Below are 6,092 nucleotides of genomic sequence, written 5' to 3' on the forward strand. Positions count from 1 at the left end.
GTCCTTTATAATTATATTATTCTTTTCAATTATTATTACTTCTTAGTCTCGGTGTACGTGTGGGTAAACTTGCCAGATTCCTTGATGGCGAGAAAAGTCTGTTTACATTGTAGATCTACACTGTATCTGGTGACGCAGGAATTACTTACATGTAGATGTAGGTGCAAGAATTCAGACAAGCAAAGACAAGCAAGCAAAGAGCCTGTGGTGGTCATTTTCTATCAATAGACCGATCCTCTTATTATTGTCTGGGTTCGAGCAAGGGATCCTGCTGCACACACGCGACCAACCTCACCTCGGCTGTGCGTGACTTCTCGCATGCGAAGTGCAGAGCACGCGAAATCTACATGCAGTGCAAGCCTGTCTACAAAAATGTGACAAGGACTTTTGATTTGAGCTGTTTTGTTTTAGTTTAGACGTCTTCCTTTTTACGACTTCAGGATGCCTTCTCAGGATCATTGCTGCGTTCCTCACTGTCAGAACAGGAGGACGAAGCAAACAAGTCATTTCACTCCTTTCCTCGTGTGGAGCCACAGCGGCCTGGAGCAAGCGGATCCAGGCTATCCCCCGTGAGGAAGGACGTAGTTTTAGGGTCACTCTGAATATTTGAGTTGCAGCGATCATTTCGATCCCGAAATCGAAATCGTTTTGCCCAGCTCTACAAGGGCAGGATGAGTCCAGGAACCCAAACAGCTGTCCTACGGTACCAGGTTTGCTTTTCGCAAGAGAGTGGAGTCTGGGCGCTCTGCTCCCCATGCTCGCAAAACAGTACCTGCTGAGCCTAGTGCAGTTCGGTCATGGAAGTGCAGCGTCTGCATCACGAGCTCCCCATGCTCCCAAACCAGTATTTTGCTGAGAGGCAACGGTACTTTGATATGGAAAGGAACCTGGCTTAGTGCAGTTTGGTCCTGTAATGGAAGTGCAGCATCTGCATCAGGAGCTGGCAGCAAGTAGAGCTCGTGTACAGAGTCTCGTGGAGCAGTTGGACGATGTGAGGACTGGGGTGAAGAAAGCCGAAAAACAGCTTACGTACAATAACATAAAGAAAGACTCTGAGCCGCTCCAGTTTCTGACTGGTTTGCTTTCAGGTGTTTAGACCGCTCTGTGGGACTTCTTTGAGCCTAGCCGAGAAAATGTACTGCGCCACGCCAGATCTGCGAAGACGGAAGCTGAGGGACGGCGGATACAGTTGGAGGCGGCCGTAAATCGCCAATGAGCATGTAATGGAGGCTCAGCTGCTATTGGCATTGACGTGTCTAAGCCTGGGCCGAATGGAACAGAAGCTGGCATGCGTGGCACAAGTTAATCATCCGTTTCACGGTATATAACTAGCTGAGCTGGAAACATGTCTTGTTCCTCCGTTTGGACATGATCCCCATTTGGGCGAGCTGGCGAGATGTTCAGTCATCAATGCCATGTACCGCAAGACATTCTGCATTGTGGATGAAACAGTTCTATTTTGCCATGCACTTAGGGTTCTCGCACCGACACGGCACAAGACCCAACAGATCCTTGCGCTCTTATTTTCTCTCATGGTAACATTGCTGATCACAACACCCGGTAGCCAGTCGCAGATGCAACCAAATCAACCAAGTTCTCTTACTCTTTCAATATTTGCATCGAATGCAGTGATGATTTCAATGCTGTTCACCAGTACAACGCATTACCAGACTGGCATATAATCATGATATTATTATCCATTTCGCAATCACGGTCATTGCTTTCTTAGATCTCCAATCATCAATATCCGACCATAAACCGTCTATCATCTTATATTATCATCATTAGTATCCCGCTACTATCCTCCTCTAACGATGAGCTGGAAGAAACGAAACAGCTGTCTAGGGGCGTAAACAATATCTGTCAACAGAAGTGTCCTTGCTGTGCTGGTGTGTTTATGCTTCGTGCATTAGTTCGGCCAAGAGCGCATGGTGGTGGCGGTTTGAGGATGTAGTACAGCGGAGTATGACCGAAAGCTCTGTCACAATGTATTTTATCAGGAACGTATAGAAACAGAAAAAAACTGTATCTTCATCTTGGGCGTAAACAGCCCGTCTCACATTAAATATACTAGAAAATAGTTCACTCTCAACATGCAGTCTTCCTAAGAGAGAGAGAGAGGGGGGGGGGTATATTCATAGGTTCGAAAGAACCGCACACACACTTTGCTGCAGACAGCGGCAAGCTTTGACCCTCGTGCTTCGAAGAGGGAGCAATCCACTGCGCTACGCGTGCGATTAACAGCAAGCTTCGACTTTTCAAAGGTACGACTCATCACTGGCTCCGGGGTAATGTTCCTGGAACAAATGCCCCATTGCCGACTGAGGGCCAGGGAGCACGCAATCTGCCTTCCTGACCTGGGCGAGAAGTGTTCCAGCACAAGAAGCAGCACGAATCCATGCTGACAAAAACCACCATCACCACCAGACTAGCCGGCACACAGCACACTGTTCTTCAAACACCATCCACTCCGTCCATGTGTTTGCACTGTCCTCCTCTAGCTCTTCACGCTCAACAAACACCACGCACTGCTTATCGTTTTTTTAATGCTTCCTCTGGGTTGGCTAACCCTTCGACTGGACAAAACAGCGATCACCACTGCTATCGTCACCTCATAGCAGTCGCTTCCACCAGTGGCTTTTCCTGTCTTTGCAAGGTGTCCAAGGATGGCTGCTGTTGTCACTACAGGCAAATCAGAGGTACTTTAGTGGCTTATGTCCAACCAGATCGTTGGAAAATCGATTTTTCCACTTCAGGGCTGCTGGTCGCGATCGCGACTTGGTGACTTGGCAGCACCACGGTTACCTTCATAGAAGATGGCTCTGGAGAGGAAAAGGCAGACCAGAAAAAGGTTACTATTATCTTCAGCACCGATCTCAAGGAGAAAGAAATACGGTCTGCTGTAGCCTAGGCACAAAATACATCTCACAACACGATTCGCGATTCGAATATTTCAACAACAACAAAACTCACCTCTGGAGTAACTCCTGTTTGTGGCCCGAGATCGTTCCCTCCCGCGCCTTGAAAAAATCCTGCAGCTGCATCACAGTCCATGTCTCTCTCGGAGACTCTGCTCCTACCAGCAGGAGGTTCAGCACCGCTCGAAGCCATCGCAAACCACTTGAGCTAAGCAGAAGACATTCCAAAACAAACCTGAAACACACTGTCAAAGATGCTGTCACGTTCAAAAACTAGCTCGTTCGCGGGTGAGGTTGCCCCCGTGCTCGAACCCAGTATAATAAGGGGATCGGTCTATTCACAACACGAGATGAATGATTGCCTGCGTACGAAGAATGATTATTCTCCGTGCATACATGTAGAATCTTTTTGATCTTTGATGGAAACGCTGAATGGGGACTTTTGAGTTGTCTGTATGAACAACACTAATCACAATAATGCAACACGCGAGTGAGAATGAAACTGTTGCTTGTCTGGTCGCATGATAATGACTTTCCAGCTACATGTACATGCATCTTTACCAGCCCCCACGCAAGTCTCGTTGAGGGCGCGCTCACACTGCGACCATGATAGTCCATCGGCCAAGTCTCAAAATCGAAAGTGGTGATGCACTGAGCTTCCAACTAAACGCGACCATACCCAGCACGTAGAGAATATATCAGAGAACACTATTCCGTTTGTTGGACGTGCCGAATTCAGTCCAGGGCGTCGATACGAAGCGTTCTTCGTCGCCGAGTTTTTTACTGTGCGCTCCATTTGAGAGTGCGCAGAGTTCTGATCGAGAGTTTTTTGAGCAGATTTTCAAATTTTTGAGGCTGTCAGCTGACAGCTGTCAACCCTAAATGGCACTTAGTATGTGACAGGCAATAGGTTTTGGTGCCTCCGTATGCCTTCTAATAAGTTCTATCTTCCTTCGTTTCACTTCGCTGCTTCGCCCACCACCTCAGGAGATGACAGCGTACCTGCACTAGTCAGCTCTCGCTAACCCTGTCTCTCTTTCTCCGTCTTAGCGCTCGTCATTCGTGTCCTTCTGCTGGGGCGAGCTTGATACTGTTGTGTCGTAGTTTTTAGGCAATAGTGGCTGTTGTTCGCGTGACGATCAGGATTTATGGAGAAAGACGACGACTCGCCAAGTTCCCATGCAGCCACAGACGGCGTAGCAATTCTTACCGCCAACCCTTCGAGCAACGGAACCGGCCTGAGTTGGAAATCGTGTCTGTGTAATTGTGCCACGATACGGATGAAACACACAGGCTCACATGTGACGAGATGAAGATAATCTCAACAGGCTGATGGAAATCCAACAGGCTCACGGGAACGCTGCAGTTATGGTCGGAGACGCGGAGTTATTTAGTCACTGGTAAATGTTGCATCGAGTGCTGTGTGCTCTAACACAATTGTAAAAATCATGAAAAAGCGAAAATAATGCAATGGTGGGGCTGAGTGGTGTTCTGTGGAGGAGACGTCGCTGTCTCAGTATTCAACGCTGGACCCTGTATTTCAAGTCTGTGGTCATGCTCGATCATAAGTTCCTGTATGGCTCCAGTGCCTTCTCAGCATTGTTGGCGGGTAAGCACCTGGATCGTCTCCAAGTACTGCGGCTCTGGTGGCTTGAGGGATGTACGGGTGCTCGCCGTGCACCCCTGCCGGCAATCTGCTAGTGAAGCTTGGTACCTACTGTGTCCGGGAGATTTTTATCCAGAAGCTGATCTTCCTAGGCTGGAGCTGCTGCTACTCCTGTGCTAGCCCTCAACCACTGGCGCTCCTACTCGGCTCCAGTGTGGGCCATTAACCACCCTGCCCGATTTCGCACTGTTGCTATTCCACACCGTCAGCATTTAACTCTGAGGTCAGACCTTGATCCCTCCCACCATATGCTATCTGTCTGTCTGCCTCTCTCTCACACACAGATGTGCACGCATACACACAAACACACATGCACACACACACACACACATGCACACACAGTGACACAAACATACACATACCCAACTTCTCTGTGTTTGGTGATCATCATCTGTTTTCTGATGTGCCAGCTCACCTCTGATGCCAATTACTTCCTTGCTTAGACCCGGCCTGCTATTAGACCAGTCTGCTCTCCCTTCAGGCTTCACTCGCTTGTAAATCCTACTTGGAGCAGTAAGGTTGTGTCACTGCTCCTACTGATGTCATTGTTGTGAAAGCAATATCATCGCCATTGGTGGTAATTTTCCACCGTGCATGAATCATTAACAATCATCATCTATGTGTCACGGCCTAACCATCCTCGTAACTCCCCTCATCGTGACTAGTGCTGTTCCGTTGAAACCTACTTTGCTTCAGTGTATATTCGCCCCGGGCAAAGCTCTTGTTTTGTTGCGTAGTGATCTGACGCAGTGTGCTATAGCCTGTCGGGTAATATGGATAAGATTAGTACAGTCAGCATCGCCTATCGAGTGACCAGGTACATGTATAAGGATACTAGTACATGTATACCGGCTTAACGATATCGGAACACAAATATCACTATGTGTGCAATATTCCTTTCTAAGCTCACGCTGTGCGGTGCAGATAGGTCATGTGTCGTTGCCAACTTGCCGCATGTGCATGTGCAGCAGGAAGGCACCACATGTCGACTACTACTAGTATGTGTGCTTACATGCATCTACGGCCTTGTGGATGCAATTGAGTCTCACATACATGTACATGAAATATTGCGTGTAGTGCGGCATCAGGTGTTAACATACAGTGGCTAAATATTTTTCTCGCAATAATGACCGTATTCACCACAAGTGTGTTTATGTCCAGAGCCAACTCAAGTCCTGTATTATTTATGACCATGACAATAAGACTTCCGGGCTGAAATTCTTCTATGACAGGCATGAACACTTGCCTTACAATCATGAATTATTCGTGATTGTACGAAGTACATATTCGCTGTTGCATCAATTTTGCACCATTTACATTGTAGTGCCACTAGTGGTATCACCTGCATGCGTATTGAGTCAAACAAGGTTACCTCTGTATAATTATGCTTATCGTGGCTATCAAGAGCTTCGATGCAAATTCCCAGCTGACGAATGGTGTCCAGCTTGTGTTCAGCTCAGCTGGCACTCACAACTCATAATAATTGCGTTCTAGACGCCAGATGAGAT

The sequence above is a fragment of the Sycon ciliatum genome, chromosome 6 (assembly GCF_964019385.1).
Source record: "Sycon ciliatum chromosome 6, ocSycCili1.1, whole genome shotgun sequence".
NCBI classification, from domain to species: Eukaryota; Metazoa; Porifera; class Calcarea; order Leucosolenida; family Sycettidae; genus Sycon; species Sycon ciliatum.